General features: G+C 35.8%; 1 pseudogene; it reads left to right on the top strand.

Moving 5' to 3' along the window:
* The first annotated feature begins 15,845 nt into the window (after window positions 1-15,845).
* On the top strand, window positions 15,846-16,456 carry LOC147497457 (uncharacterized; annotated as a pseudogene).
* The last annotated feature ends 1,189 nt before the right edge of the window (window positions 16,457-17,645 follow it).

Below are 17,645 nucleotides of genomic sequence, written 5' to 3'. Positions count from 1 at the left end.
GAGACTCACCAGTCGATCATCTGGGTGTAGTTCGGTATACCCATAGGACCTTAAGTAGTTCCTTGCCCATAAACCCTTCATGTCATCTAGTTTGTGCTTCATGTTATCTAAAATAACCATATTGGAGGCCTCAGGCTGTCCATTACCTTGTGGATACCTCGGGGTTGAGAAAAAATAAGTGATGTGTAACTTTTCACAGAGTTCGACCCCCGATCTACCAGTAAATTGTTGCCCATTATTTGAGATGATAACTTTGAGTATGCCAAACCTAGAGACAATGTTGTTCCAAATGAACTTTCTGATGTCCTATTCTCGAATGAAGACAAGGAGAACTGCCTCTATCCATTTGCTGAAGTAATCCATTGCGACCAGTAAGAATCTGACATTACCAGGAGCGGGTGGCAAGGGTCCCACAATGTCAGTTCCCCACTGTGCAAATGGCCATAGGCTGGCCAATAGGTACAGCTCTGTCATAGGAGTATGGATAAGCAGAGCATGTCACTTACACTTTTCATATTTGCGGGCAAAAACTTGTGCATCATTTTGAATGTAAGGCTAAAAGTACCCTTACCTTAGGATCTTAAGAGAGAGTGTTCTGCCCCCAGTGTGGTTGCCACAAATTCCTTTGTGAACCTCTCGCATAACCTGTTTAACGAGGTCTGGGGAGAAACATTATAGGTGAGGTCCCAAGAAGGATTTCTTATAAAGATCATCCCCAATGAGGGTGAATCTTGGTAGCTTTGCAAGCAGACGCCTTGCTGTGTTCTTATCCTCTGGGAGTGTCCCGTCCTTGAGGTAAGACTTGTATGGATCCATCAAGTTTGGTATGGTGGCAAGAATAAGACAAACTATTGTGACAGTGGGTGCATGGATGCTAGGTTTGTCCTAGAACCTTATTGGGATGGAGCGAGGTTCGTTGTTGCCCAACATTAAGGTAACATATGGCAAAGCATCTGCTTGTCAATTTTTTGATCGAGGCAGCTGATAAAACTGAATATTCTCAAACTTGCTCTGAATACCCCTTACCAGTTCCAAGTATTTAGCCATTCGTTCATCTCTGGCCTCGTAACTTCCATCAACTTGAAACATAACCAGCTGTGAGTCACTAAAAACTATAAGGTATGTTAAGCCCAGGTCGAGAGCCATTATAAGGCCAGCAGGTGTCGCCTTATACTCTGCTTTATTGTTAGAGGCATTCTAACCTAACCGAATGGATTTCTCTAGTCGCATGTTGTTAGGAGTAACTAACACAACTCCAACTCTTGCGCCCATGTCATTTGAAGATCCATCGACAAACATTCACCATCCGAAGCGTGGCTCCCAAGGGTCTGGATGCATATTTGGAGATTCAGGTAGGATGTTATCATATGAACTGGGGATTGTTGAGTTGGTCCAGTATAGGTTATTGGGAAATCTCCAAAGAATTTTGCTAGTACCTGACTCTTCTCTGAGATTCGTGGGTCGCAGATTATATTATACTCTGACAGTTGCACTGAACATTTAGCTAACCTTCTTGACCTGTTCGGTCTTTCTAGAACTGATCATACTGGTATTCTGTGATTACTTTGGTAGTGTAAGACTGAAAGTATGGCCGTAATTTCTCTGCCGCAAAAACAAGGGCTAAAGCGACTCTTTCGAGTTTAGGGTACCTTGTTTCTGCTGGTAAAAGCGTTTGACTCAAGAAATAGACAGGTTTTTCAACCTTCTTTTCATCCACACGTATCAGTACATAACTAATACCGTAGTCAGATGAAGAGAGATATAAAGACACAAAACTTCTCCCTCACCTAGTTTAGAAAGGATTGGTGGTGAACCCAGGTACGTTATGAGTTGATCGAATGCTTTTTGGCATTTTTTTGTCCATGCAAATGAGGTACTTTTTTGAAGTAATTAAAATAGACACTAGAACAAAAAAGGGTTTTTGTGACTGTTTTAAAAGGTTATTTGTGATTGTCGTGTTCGAAATGGTCACAAATGGCAGAAAAAGGTTTTCGTGACTGTTTCAAAAAGTTTTTTTGTGACTATTGGATTATAAACTATCACAAATGGTTTTCTCTATGAAAAGGCATATGTATTGAGTACTATTTGTGACTATTCTTCTAAAACAATTGCATATTCCGGGACCTTATGTGACAGTCTCACAGTACCCATCTATGTTTTTGGTCCAAGTTCTATGTGCACAACTCCACTAAAAAACAACTACTCCAAAACACAACTAATTTTGGTCTCGCCCACATTCTCTCTCCCTCACTCTCTTGCTTCCTGCACGTACCAACAGGTATCGTGCCTCTTACAATCTCCCAAATATCTCAAACACAAAATCTCCAGTCTTCTTCTTCTTCTTAACTCTGATTTAAGTCGCATCTCACCCAGTGCCCATCTTCCTATTCTATTTTTTAGGATCAAAAGGGTTAGGGCCGAATTTCTCTATGATCTTTGTTGCATTGATTACACTTTTGGGGATTTGATTTCTAATTTCCAGAATTTCAAATTTGAGAAATGTGCTGAGAATCTTGTTGGTTATTATGGCGATGGATGCAAAGAAAGCTATGGTTACTGAGATTTTGGAATTTGATTAAAAGGGGACCAGGTATGACTTAATTTTTTGATAAATTGAAGTTGATTTATTAGCTTCATAAGTATTCAATTGTACGTGAATCATCTTTTAACTCTCTTATGCCCACAAATTTTCCTTAGTTATAGTGAGCACTTGGCATGTTTTTTGGTGTGGTTTTAAGTAATTTAGTTCACATACTACCTGAATTTTGGGTGAATGATACAACTGAGTATGGTTTAGAATTCATTGAGTTGGCGTTGAAGTGTTTGAAGATTTATGGTAAGTGAATAACTCATGGTTGGGTCTTTGAAATTATTGTGGTGAATCTTACGGAAATATGTTTTAAATGTCACTGGCACTCGTTAGGGCTTCAAGTTTCAGTTGTGTTTGAAGTCTGTTCTGGTTGGGGAAATGGGGCGGCTCCCAAAGTCAGCGTTGATTAATTTGTATTCCAGTTTGCGCTTCAAAAATCATAGTCGATGAACTCGATTGTGGTTGGGGTTTCCGTGTTAAATGAACTGGATTTCATTCACGCAGCAACCCATCTCTTCCCTTTCCCTCGCTTGTGGTTAGGCCAGCAAATTTCAGTCCTTTCAAGTTGTGGCAACTTATAAAATTAGTGTTAGTTGTGAACAAATTTTGTTTTGCTATGCATCTTTCTCTCTCCTTAATTGCCTATTTTTTATTTATTTATTTTATTTAAGGTACTTAATCTTGAATGTGTCAACAAAAAAGTCAAGTTGATGATTTTTGAGTTACATGTTAATTTTTCTTCAGGTTTCTTTGACTCTACAGAACAAATCTACAAGGAGGAATCAAGCCAGATACATACACACTCAACCTAAGTCTAACAAGGTAGATGATACGGTTTTCATCATATAGTTTGTTTGACTCTACTGTGAAGGTTTTTTTCTTGTTTTTTTTAAATTTGGTGCTTTAATCTTGGTTTGTGCATAAATGATACTAGTGTGAAATTTGTACTGATTTAGGAGTTCCCTAGAAATCCAAATATGGCATTTCAGCTTCATGGTTTTGACTTTTAAACTTCCATGTACACGTACTTTATCAATCCATGGTGCAGGGTCATTCATACATATCTTTAATATTAGGTATCAATTCCTTTCCTTGATCCTTTGTACATGTATGTTGGTCAATCTATTGTACTATACACATTAAATATTAGGAATACATGTAAAGATAGATAGAATGATCCTACCTGGTATGCGGTTTCTTAATTAGAGAGCTTCTTGTTATTTAGCACTAGTAAAATACTAAAATTAAGGCATTGAGAAACTATAAGTTGGTTCTTAAAGTTTAAATAGTACACCATACCCCATGATCTACAGTTTCTCAAAATTGTTCAGTCTCTCTCTCTCCCCAAAAGCTTTAGTTCCACCTCAATGATGTTCGATCCAGAAACTCTCTCGCTCGTTTCTCTTTAATCTGGTTCGTTAATTTCAAAGTTGACGACTGATAAAGCTCTTTGATTCGGATCTCATTCCATCGCGGTCAACGCTACTCTAGCTCTCTCTTCTTTCATTTGGGGCATGACCACCATAACAGGTGAGAATTTAGTTAGAGGTAAGCTTCAAAGCTTGGATATGAAGTTGACCAATTGGATATTTTCTCGTTCACCATAACAGGTGAGAATTTTGTTTGCATTTTTCTTTTAATTTTTTTTTTGTGCAATTGGGTTTTAGTTATATAGAAAATTGTAAATTTCTCTTTGTTGCTATAATTTGTAATGGCTATTACTGATATTATTGGTTGATATTTCTTCTTTGTCTTATTTATTTTTAGTGGTGTTTGATTAGTTTTGTCGCACTTTGTTAATTTGCTAATGAAGATTTATGTGTACATGTGCAGATAAATTGACATCCTATTTCATATATTTTTTGTTGACTTTCCAATATAAAACTTATGATCTTTGATGCCAAGGTTTGGAATTGGATGAAATAGCTATGTATGTTACTTGAGATTATTATGCACATGCTCATGCATTTTCTGGTGGGGTGTTATATGCACATCAAACAAGTTTGGTTCTACTTGTAGCCTTCGGTTGGGTAGTGTCTTTTGGTACTAGGCTAAAATTTTTGTTCATTGTTTTGTTGCTTATCCTTTCTCTTGAATTAAGTCCTTCGTTTCTTTCCAGGTAGTAAAATTTTGTTGTACTTATACTAATACTTGCAAGCGCACGAGGTCTATTGTAATACGTGCACAAGAACGAGGTTGATCCTACAGGGATTGCTATTTAGGGACAATTGAATACTAAAATATTACCTAACCTAATTCGAACAATATTTGTTGATTTGAATTGATTACTACTAAAACTATTTTACTTAACTACGGTCTAAAATGGAAATAAACTAAATAATTAGGTTTCTGTTACGTGGAGAGAGTACTAGGACTATGACTCCATCTTAAACCATTGTTTGTATTTGTATGATTAGATTCTCTATTTCAGTTTTTATATGAGTGGCATTGGCAATGAGTATTGACTGCCGTCTCGATGATATGAACGTGGTAACTCTTAATCGATAAGTGTCTTCTAACGGTTCAACACTAAGGTCAAGGTCACATAAATATTCGTTTTCTTACAGCACGAATAGTACACAATCTGGACTTAAACAGTAAAAACGTGTTTAACTAATAACAAAAGTGACCAAACAATATCGCATGCATCACATACCATATGAAAGACTAAACCTTTTGCTAATTAATCATGAACAGTGAAGAGTTTATATAAATATGAAGTATACTTAAAATCAGAGAACCAATCCCAAACACAAACAACCAGTTCCAGACTTCGCCTGTCCTAGTCTAGAGTTAGCTATGCATGGTATTTTGAATAACCAGGGTAGAAGAAAATAAAGTCATTAGTAAAACCGATATCCTGATGAGCTCGTCTGGCTTCATCTTCGTCTTCATCTCTTTCTCTCCTAAGCTCTCCGTTCTTCGGTATTCTGTTCTGTGTTTTGGATATTCTGGAGAGCTCTCCTTTTCGGTTCGACTCCTCCTTTATAGGCTTCAATTGATCCAGGTATGAATCTTGTGTTTCAATGGAAATAGAAAATGTTTTATTCGGTGATTGGGCGATCCCCTTGATTTCTGTTGATTTCTTGAATTGTATGGGAAGGTTTCTGATTTCTATTCGTGAGAATGGGAGATGGAGAAGGAAACTAAGGTCTGATTCGGTGCATCAAGGTGGACATGAATGTTATGGCCTTTAGTAAGGCATGTGCTGTATCGGGACCACAAACCCAACAAGCTTCAATTCTAGTTGCTGCTCACGTGGGTGTACTTAAGCCCATAAGCCATGGGCCCATTTCCATTTACTTCCTTTTTGTCCTCTTTTCCTTAGCTCAATATTACTAGGCCCAACCCAATAAATCACGCCAAACAAACTAAGAACTCGCGTATCTCGTCAGTTTCGACACATTTAATCAATTTAGCTCCAATTCCTGCAAAATCAATAAAAATACACTAACTAAATCAAACAAATAAATTAAATGGACTAACTAATATAAAATTGGCCGTAAATATGTAACATTTACGTGCTTATCATGTTGCTTAGTGGATATTATTTTAATAATCATGGATATTTGTTGCATTATAGTGAAATTACTTGTATGATTTGAATCATGAAGTAGTAAATTGTATTTGTTTGCTAACTTAGGAATGAAAGCCTCTCTTTATCTTGTTTTTTTCCTGGTTCTATTGTTGCTAAAAGTTGGAGATGGAGTATTAGAAAGGGGAAAGAGAATTCCGTAGTCGATTGCTTTGCATTGACTACGAAAAACAATCGAGCCAAGTTAGTTAGGATTTTTTTTTGTCCCCTATTTCTTTGTTAGGAGTTATTTTTTCTCTTTATTGTTCTAGTTCTAATACCATGTTCCCTTGGCCATTTTCTCTGTTCAGGTTGCAATAATGGTAATTCTCTAAGAGCAAATCCAAAAAAACAAAATTTGGTTGCATTTTTTTGTTTTTGTTTGGTGAAATTGGGTTTCAATTTGCTCATTCAAAATAAGATATCTTTGTCTTACTGAACTCTCAATGGCAATAACATGGTTTGCTAGTAGAAATTGGGTTTCTTCTTGCAGGAAGTGACTCGCTATGTGTACGAGGTGAAATTGGTTACTAGGTGCGTTCATGCTTTGTTGTGGTATGCTAAGGTCTTTGTTGTAGATAAATGGTTAGTCTAAAATTCTTTTTCTATTAACTGTGCGACAAAACACTTTTGCTCTTCTATGCTAAAGTTTAAATGCGACTACTTTTTTAAAGGAATATCTTTTAGGATATTAGTGCGCCTAATTAAAACTATTTAGAAACTTTAAATGGTAAATTGTATTACAGGGAATATAGGATTTTGATCCAACATGATGTTTATAATGTTGATTTACTTATGTGGAGGACGAAGGAACCTTATCTGGTATGGGGAGGAGATGAAGGGAAGGAGTGCAATTTATGATAGCGGTTGTTGAAAAATGCAAGTGATTGGAAAGTTGGGATTTCAACTGACTATAGTTTGTCTTGCCAAGAGAAAAACAGTGGATACTGATTTTTTAGGTACCTTGTATCAACAATAAAAAATGAGGCAGGGTTTTATTATGAGAAGTGTAGGATGGCTTAGTTAATTTGCATGGACTGCTCACCATAAACCAATTTAGATAGTAGCAATGTTACCGGTGTATCATCTCCATCTCTATGTTGTCGGTGTATCGTCTCCATCTCTATTTGCTCTCACTCACTGTCACTTCAACTGGGTTGTGTCGTCTCCATCTGTATTTACTTGCTATCTCGTAATCACTTCAAATGGGCTCGACAATGTCTTTAAATTAATCTGGTGGTTCATAATACTATACGATCCGGCTGCAGGTATGTTCTCTTCTTCCCAAAGTATTATATTAGCTTTCTTTCCTGTAGTTTCATAAATATTTGATGATGAAATGGTAGATTGTTGTATTACTATCACTGTTACTTCTTTTAATAGAAAGCACTTTGAGGAGGGACCTATGGAAAGAGGGTAGTAATGACGTCCACGCCTTGGTGTTTGGTACTACTAAGTTCTATGGTGTCTATGGTCGTGGTAAAAGTGGAGGATATCAAAGAATATTCCCCATAACTTATTTTCATCTTGTGAAGCGAGGATCAAGGATGCATATTAATGGTTTGAAATCCAAAGTTGCAGACGAAAGATAAAGAAAAAAACTTAGTTTGTTCCAAATATTATATCCATTTCAATTGAATTAGTGTTTTAAGAATAATCTTTTTTCATATCTTCATGTTTAAGAATATATATTGGTTATCCAAGGTGATTGAAATGTTTGAATGGTTATAACACTTTATTATTGCTACTTGAAATTTAATGGATAATATTCAGGTGTGTATAGTGATTTATTGCACGTTCAATTCCATTTGATGTTTTGTTTTCACATATATTTAGTATTTTTTTTAATAAAAAAAACTTATTTCTCATGGTTTTAACCAAACCGTCATGACTAGTTTTTCTTTTGTGACAGTTACAAGATGATTACATTACTATTTTGTCGAAATGGTCACTAAATATATGATTTTTTGTGACGGTTTTTAAGTTTTTAAGTATGATATCAAAGTTCTACTCTCGAATTATCATGTAATAAAACTAGAGTAAGAATTCGTTCCACTCCTAATTGCTTAGATAATAGCTAATTCCACTAATGATGAACAATTAAACAGCATGAGAGTAATGATTTAAAATAGATCTAATATGGTGAGAACTAATATTGAATATATTCTAAATTAAACTATGATAATTAAATATTAAGATGTAAATATGAAGAAGGAATTAGGGAGATTTGAAATCCACCTTGATTAATCCCTAACATGCTAGTATAGAGTTTGTTGCAACCCTAATCTTTATGTTTTCACACAAGGTTCAACATAAAGGTTAGGTCTTTATTATCCCTAATTATTCATGGTATCTCTAGCCAACTAATAATTAGCATGAGAGAAAGTTGAAACCCATTCTCATGGTAAATGAATTACCTTCTAGTCTAGGTTTATTTTACTTATTGCTAAATAGAAAACCATAGACTTGAAGCTTTTTAATACAACTATTCTATACTAACACATCAAGTTTTCATCAAAACTTCAATCAAACCCCTCTTATGGAGGTTTAGCTATGGTTCATTAGACTATCATGGAATAAATAATGAGAAGAAGAAAACATAACTAAAGGAATACTTGTATTAAAAATAACTTGAATTGTATTAATGGTGACTAGGCTAATAAAACATATACTTTTAAAACTAGATTAAACTAAAGAGAAGAGGTAGGAGAGAGTTAGAGTTTTGCCTTATGCCTATTTATATAGGAGAGGGCTAGGTTTACAATTTCATGCATGGGCTTTGGAGATATGTTTTAGGCCACTAAATCAAGCCCAAAACCAAATTACTTAAGTCCAAAAAGGGTTTCTCTGTTAAAAATTATTGCAACAACCTTTTCATCTACTTTTACTCTCTTGATTGGATCAAAATTTACACCATTAGAAATCTCTTTCTGTGCCGGTCGTTTTGACATATAATAGGCCCATTTCGGAGGTTTGAGTCCAAAGATATGGTCTGTGGAAGTTCTGTTGACTTTTATGTTCTATTTCTACCCGCGTAGACTTTGACTTTGTAGCTTTGACTCGATTTTAAAAAGGCTTTTTCTCTTTAAAACTTGGGATTTAACCATAAAACTTCTTAGAAACTAATTTTTGCTCTTTTCTCTTGTAAAAGTGACATTTTTCTTCACATAGTTGACTCAAAAACCTGAAATATACAAAAGTACATAAACAGTGGTAGGATCTTCAGTTTTAGGTATGGTATCTAGTAAGGTTCCTTTATCTTTATTAGTTTGTGGGGAGTCCTCAGGAATTATTATTTTGTTGTCAACCACTTTTCCGGAACGGAGAGTAGTTACGGCCTTTAATTCTCCTTGTATTAAATTTTCCTTACTAAGATTACCGGTTAATTCAAAGGCTGTGCTTGTAGATTTTGGATTAGGTACGGGTTGACCTGGAAACATGCCTTTTTGTTGGGTCTTTTCTTGGGATAATTGTTGGATGGCTAGTAATATCTGTTATTGAGTTTGCATGTATGCATCGAATCTATCGGGTTGGGAATGTTGAGTTGGCACGGGTTGTGTAAAAGGAACTATCTCACGTTGATTATTAATGGGTGGATTTTGATAGTTGTTATTTATCGGGACTAAACTTCTATTATTATTATTATTATTCTTATTATTATAATTACCTTGTCATTGTCCTTATCTTGGTTGCTATTGATTGTAGTTGTTAGTGGGCCTAATGTTTTGATTATTAAAACCTGGAGGTGCTGCATGATGGTGATTATTACGCCAACTAAAATTAGGATTTTGTCTCCAAGGTGCGTTAGGTATATTAAAAGAGCAGACATCTTCTGGCTGTGGTGGTGGTTGCTCATAGGCAAGAGGACAATAATGATCAGAATGCTCAAGACTAAAACAGAAATTACAGCTAGGAGAGTTTATATTCATGACAGGAATGAGTTTTTCTTCTTGTTTATTTACAAAAAGGGCATCTACCTTACGAGTGAGGGATTTAATTAATGTTTTAAGTTCAGGATCTGGTTTAACCTCAAAAATACTGGCTGCCTTAGCTGTAGAAGAAGAAGGAATGGAGCGAGAGTAATCGTTACCTCCCCAGTTCTTACTTTTCTTGGATTGATTATCTAGAAAGTTAGAAGCATCTATGGCTCCTTTACCCATGAAATTTCCTCCGTTTATGATATCTAAATTCTCTTTATGATGTTGGGATAACATCTCCTCAGTCTCCTGTGGTGGGTAAAATTATTCCATAAATAATTCAACTAGTTTTTCCCATGTGTCGACTGAGTTTGACTTTTGTGTTGTTAGCCAAACAGTTAGGATGATGAAATGTAAGACTTGAGCTTTATTTGTTCAGGTCTTACGTTAGGATGATGAAATGTAGTACGAACTTGTTGTATCCTACGTAAGTGTTGATAAGGCTTCTCATGGCCTAACCCATGGAAAACAGGTAGCAGATTAAATATATTGGAGGGGGGATTCGATCTAAAATCTCCTGTAGTATCTGCAAGAATTATGCAAGACTGATCAGTCCCCAAATGTGCATTTTCTTACCTTTACAATGCTTCAATTATGCCCTTTTTATGCTTAATGAACAAACAACTTATAGCTTTTGATACCTTTTGCCGGATACATGCCATTTAGGATGTATATTTCTAAAACGTGCATTTTAGCACAAAAGGAATTGATATTGATGCTGCTTGGGAAGATTCCAGTTTAGGAGCAAAAGTGCCGAAAAGTCAAAGTCAACTCCCAAGGACTCAAACCTAAAAGCTATGGACTCAAGAACTTAAAGCCAAATCAAGAATTCAATTATATGGGCAAAAGTCAAATGCCCACAAAGCTTAATTTTATCCTCAAGGTTGTTTCTATAAGAAAAGGCAAATATGTAATTGGTGTCCTATATAAACCAAAGTATGAGGAGAAAAAACCTTACCCTAGAATTAATCTTTGGTCATTAGGAGTAGATAATATGTTTTAATTTAATAGTGTAATTTTTTATTTATTTGTTTTCCATTTTTATATTCTTTAAGTTTTAGTTGTTAAATCAAGTTCTTATTATGATCAACACAACTTCTAAATCTCGTCTTCAATACAAAGTTTTCATTACTTTTCTAATCTTTGATTCAACCCAAAAACACTAGTCATACTCATTTGACAAGTTCAAATGAGTATAACTTTGTGAGCAAGATATCCATCAAATTCATTTCTATACATGTTTTTCTATCAAATCAATAGTTTATTTAAGACTTCAACCCATTCTAGATAAAGAACTAGTGTCTCCACCATTAAAATATCAAGAACAAGAGTAAAGAAAGACTAGAAAGTTAAGAAATAGATTTTTCAACCATCAAACCATTCCTCCAAATAAAGGATTTAAGATAAACAACAAAACCCAACACACCAGTATTCTTAAAAAATCAAATGGTGCCGCCGTCATGGATCCAAATGGAAAGAGGAAGATGGAGAAAAAAATCAATCTATGAACTCTTCTTCTCAATCTTATTTTCAACTTTTTCATGTTTTTTTCTTTTATTTCGTTACTAATGGTTCTTTTTCGTGTATTTCCAGTAAAATTCTGAGCAAACGGAACCCGAGAATAGCATGAGACGGTTCACCGGAGACTGTTGGGAAAAATGAGCGAAAACGGAGCAAATCAACCAGCGCTGCAGCTACTACCCATGCGGCGGTGTACTTGCCGCGCCCACATGCGTCCCGCATTCGCAGTTGTCAGACATGCACCCGCGTGTATCCCATTCCAGCGTCCGTCCTGCGCCCGCACCATGTTAACCAGCGCCGCACCTTGTTTTTTTTCAATGAAGATTCTATTAGCTCAGAATCTTCGTATGTAAGTTACCTTTAATTCCCCCTAGTCTTTTTAATTCAACTATGAGTAGATAAAAAGTAGATAGACTTGTAAAGTTTTGAGTTTTCAAAACCATAAATTCAATTAAAAAAGGGAATTTAAAAAATAAATTTTTTTATTATTTAAAATGAATTAGTAATCCATCAGTAAAGTTAAACATTAAAATTAGTTTAGTAGCATGTTTAGGTTTTATTTTCTATTTATTGTTGTTTATGGATGATTAGATTAAGATAATATCATATAGTTAAGTCAAAATACAAAAAAAAAATTAATTAGGATAAATATAAAATAGTTTAAGTTTGAAAGTTTAGTCTTTTGGTTAAAGTTTACTTACCAAGAGTTAGGGATTCAACCAACTTGGACTGGTTTGATGTGCGAGGCGAGTAGTGTAATATCATGCTCGCACATTGATTTGTACCCAAATGTGCATTTTATTACCTTTACAATGCTTCAAATATGCACTTCTTATGCTTAATGAATAGACAACTTAAAGCTTTCGCTACCGTTTGCAAGATACATGCCATTTAAGACGTATATTTCTAAAATGTGCATTTTAGTTCCAAAAGGATTGCTATTGACACTGCTTAGGAAGATTCCAATTTAGGATCCAGAGCAAAATTCCAAGGAAAATTCAACTGTCCAAGTCAATTCTGAAGGACTCAATGCTGAAAGCTGAAGACTCAAGGACTTAAAACTAAATCAAGAATTCAATTAGATGGGCTTAAGTCAAAAGCCCATGAAGCTTAATCTTATCCTCAAGAAAGGGCAAATATGTAATTGGTGTCCTATATAAACCAAAGAGATATAGAGAATTAGTTATCCAATGTTTTCGGGTCCAAGCCATTTTGTTTGTTAGGAGTAGTGTGACCCTAGAGCTAATCTTTGGTCATTAGTGATTGGGTTATATAATAAAAGCTTTACTTTTGTATCAACTCTAATTCTTTATATTTTGAATGAGAATCATATGGGCAAATGTTATGCATTGATATGGTTATATACTAAAAGAATTACTTTTGTATTAACTCTAATTCTTCATTTTTTGAATGAGAATCATATGGGCAAATGTTATGCATATTATATAAGTTATTAGTTATATGCATGTGTCTAATACTTTATGTTGTAGATGATATGGTGTGTGGTGACACACAGAAGATCATATCATCAGTACCTTATAAAGTACAAGTAATCGTTCACAACCTAGATGGATTTGGACAAGCTATTAGTACGGTTGTAGTATAATATTGTATTAGTCTATCTTGACTATAGGATTACACTAGTACACTTTGTATGTATTGAACAGAACCAAGTGAGGTTGTTTCTCTTTCTACTGACTATGTAAGAGAACAAACGCCTCTGTTATTATGGATGCTTGTCCTCCTAATCTGGATATAATAACGGGCACTTACATGCATTGTACATTGCTTTAAATCATCAGTGAGTGAGATTCATTTGTGAATCAACAAACTCGATGGATTGGGTAATGACATTATATGTAAGGTGTGTTGTTGATTATAGAAGGAATCCATGTCCCGCAAGAAGTCGGGTTGATGATGTCCCCTTGAGGAGCTCAAAATGATTGTCATGTAAACCCTGCAAGTGGATTTATTTTGACATGACAATGAGATTGAGTGGTACTACTCAAGGACATAAGAAGTTGATTAATGTTGTTGTCAGTAACTTGACTTAATCAATGGACATTCGATATCTTAAACACAGGGAGATCAACGAGCATATAATATGGAGCCCATAAATGCTGACACGTAATTTGGGATTAGGGCGGTAGTGCAACAATTGCCTTTAGTGGAATAAGCCATTTGTTGACGGACTTGGGCCATGTGTTCTGGGCGAACATGGGAAGCCCAAGCCCGTCAGGAGGCCCAACCCTAATTTCTCCTCATGGTCCCTGTTGTAGGTTATAAATAGAATACTCTCTCTCTGGCTGAAATTCACTATCCACTGAAATAGAAAAGGAGGCAAGGAAAGATAGATCCAAAATTGGATCTAGCTTTGTGAGAAAGATGGGGATTGGTAGATCATTGCCCACACAATGTCCAATATGTTATAAAGGAATACAACAGAAGATCAAGGGGTTGATTGTTGATTTGGATTCATAAAGCTTGGATTCTCAGAGTTATCTAAACCGGATCTAAAATGTATGTTCTCTAATCCAAAATCGTGAGAACCCCATTGATTCCACTGTGCGTGGGTTCTAGCGGTTTGTAGAAATATTCGTTCTGAAAATAACGGTTCCTAAAATTGGTATTGGAGCATGTAGATTTGTTGGTAGATGTAGAACTGTTCTAACATGGTTTTGCAGGCGTCAAGACCAACTATTATGGTCAGAATGATTTCTGGAAAGAAATGGATCATTTTTTATTTTATGAAAAATTGATCGTTTTTACAAGTTTTGATTATCAATATATGTAATTTAAATCACGGTATCTATCGTGTAATTGTTTTTATCATTAATGTAATCTATTGTAAATATCAAAATATCAAACAGATCAAGATTTGGATTGATTGAAATCTGGATCTGATTTTTTTTTTCATTTGGAGCTGGTCGCTACCGGCTCCTAGGAGAAAAGGCGTGTGTTTAATGCCAGAAAGAGAGAAATTGGAAGTGAGTGCACCACGCTCCATGGATAGGTAAAAGTGGAGCACGGGTCATGCTGATGGGCACGGAAGTCATTTGAAGGTATGGCCACACACGCCTTTATCTGGTATATTTGGGCCTGGTCGCCTTCAAGGCAAAAAGAGAAATTTTTTTTCTCTATAATGAGATGATTTTTGTTTGCTGTTCGGGGGTCTATGAAGGGATTTCATGAGGTTTCTAGTGAAGGAAAAAAGTCACGATTTCTCAAAAAAAAAAAAATAAAATAAAAAAATAGGGGCGCTGCCCCGAACCCAGTCAGACTTTGTGAAGGCAACTAAAAGAGTTCGGCGAATAGGATGAAGCAATGAATATGGGCCATAACAGTTGGGAATTTGTTTTCCATTTTATTGTTCATATTTGCTTATTCTATATGCATGTTTTTATTTGTGGAAGTTTATTAAAAACTAAGCCCACATGAATAATAGATAACATGAACATAGACCTGACCAGTAAACAGAAAGATCCTCAGTTCTAAATAACTAAGTGAGAGTGGAAATTTAGTTTTGTATACATCCCACGGTCTCCATTACTGGTTTGTTGGTAATATAATTATACTTGCACGTCGGTTTTAGTGCCTTCCTCCATATCGGATGAGTCTAATTACAGATTACCAGAACAAACTTCTAAAGGACAACTATATGAAGTTATTAATGTATGAATTCACTTCTCCATCTGAAGGGATTCATTACAAATAATGGACTAAGAAGTTGAGTAATGGTATACACTTAGATGCAAGTAATGGTATCCTCCCCATCGGAGTCACTGCTATTATTTGTAGGACCAAAGTAGGTCAGCAATTTAGTTTTACTTGTCTAGATGGCATGTGTCCACTTTAACGAGTGGTATGCTGTTAAGTTGACGAGAAGTAGAACTAATAGGAAAAACCTCTCTACACGAATGTAGATAGGGTAAACGTCCACAATATCGTGGCTTACTACATCTCGGTGTGTAGGGTGCTGACGGGTTAATTAATTGATTTTTAAGTTAACTCCATAAGTATTTCCACGAATGTAGAATGGTAAACATCCACACTATCGTGGCTGACTACTTCTCGGTGTAGAGGGTACAAGTGATGGGTTGATTAATTAATTAATTTTTGTTATTAACTCAAGAAGTTTTTGCCCTACATAATAGTTATTTTATGTGATTCTCAGGTTTTCAAAATGGTTACTTTCAACCCACTAGCAACTATTATTAAGGAAAACAAACTTCTTGGCCCTAATTACATTGACTGGAAACGCAACTTGGATATCGTGTTGACTGCTGAAGAGTACAAACATGTACTCAATGAGGAATGCCCACCTAAGCCTAAAGATATTGTTGGAGAAGAGGAGAAAGAAGAATATAAGAAGTGGAACAAGGCAGATGAGATGTCGCGGTGTTACATTCTGGCATCTATGTCAAGTGTGCTGCAACATCAGCATCAAGCCATGACCATGGCTTATGATATGATGCTCAATCTCAAGGAACTCTTCGGACACCAGAATAGGGCTGCTAGGCAAACTGCCATGAAAAACATGATGATCGCAACTATGACTGAAGGGACTCCTGTAAGGGATCATATACTCAGGATGATGGCTTATCTGAATGAGTTGGAGATCCTTGAGCTGATATCGATGCAGAAATGCAGGTCGATATCATTCTCATGACGCTGCCTGAGAGGTTTGAACCGTTCTGCCTTAACTACCACATGAACAAAAGGTTGTATTCTTTGGCAAAACTGATTATAGAACTTCAGTCAGCTGAGAGTCTCTTTAAGCAGAGTTATGTTTAGGTTTATGCTACTGAGAAGGTTTCTACTTCTACGCCTAATGGCGGAAAGAAGAAGAATAATGTTCAGAAGCATAAGAATATGGAAAAGAAGGGCATGGGACCTCAATGAGCTGTGAAAAAGCCTAAGGGCAAATGCTACAAGTGCAAGCAGTCAGGACACTGGAAGCCAGATTGTCCTCTTCTCAACAAAGAGAATAATGGAGGTATGTCTCATGCACTAGTAGTTTAAACATGTTTAGTGGTGTTATCTACCAGAACCTGGTGTGTAGATACGGGAACCACTAACCATGTCTGCATTTCGTTGCAGAGGTTCCGAGAAACCGAAAAACTTAGTCTTTGGAGAGATTGCCTTATCTTTGGGGATGCTACGAGTAGTAGCCGCTGTTGCGATGGGAGATGTTTGTTTATCTTTTGGTAGAAATAAGACTAAGGTGTTAAAGAATTGTCTTTATGTGCCTAATTTTAGAAAGAACTTGATTTCAGTTTTTATGTTAATTAAGGATGGATATTCTGTTTCTTTTAAATGATAAGATTGTCATTAAGAAAAATAAACTTTTTATCTGTTTTGGTACATTAGAAGGCAATTTATTCATCAATTAATCTTATTCCACCCACAGTGCATTAAATTTTACCCAGAGTAGTATTATTCTAGAAATATTGAGAGGAGAGACATTAAACTACTTCAGTACCAATTATACAAGAATAGGAACCACAACGTGTCACAAATGACGTACACGAACAAGAGGTGTTTCATCGTAGTGAGAGGGTTGTTAGACAACCAGATAGGTGATTGGTTTGGGAATGTCTTTAGACATAACCACTGATAACCAAGATCCTGATCCCTGGACCTACAATGAAGCACTCCAAGATTGAGATGTAATATCTTGGCAAAAGACAATGAATTTTGAGATGGAATCTATGCATTCTGATCAGATCTGGGAGCTTGTAGAGCCACCCAATGGTATAAAACCCATTGGATGCAAGTGGGTCTATAAAATGGATGTCAAGATAGCTTTCCTTAATGGAAGTCTTGAGGAAACCATCTATATGGAGCAACCAGAAGGATTCATTGAAAAAGCTCAAGAGCATCTTGTTTTGTACAAGAAATTTGATGGAAACATAGTGGTAATTCTTGTGCTTTATGTAGATAACATCTTACTCATTGGAAACAATGTGAAAGTGTTGTCAGA

This window comes from Coptis chinensis, chromosome 5 (assembly GCF_015680905.1).
Source record: "Coptis chinensis isolate HL-2020 chromosome 5, ASM1568090v1, whole genome shotgun sequence".
NCBI classification, from domain to species: domain Eukaryota; kingdom Viridiplantae; phylum Streptophyta; class Magnoliopsida; order Ranunculales; family Ranunculaceae; genus Coptis; species Coptis chinensis.
The sequence above is the reverse complement of the archived record's forward strand: the minus strand, read 5'-3'. Positions and strand labels throughout refer to the sequence as shown.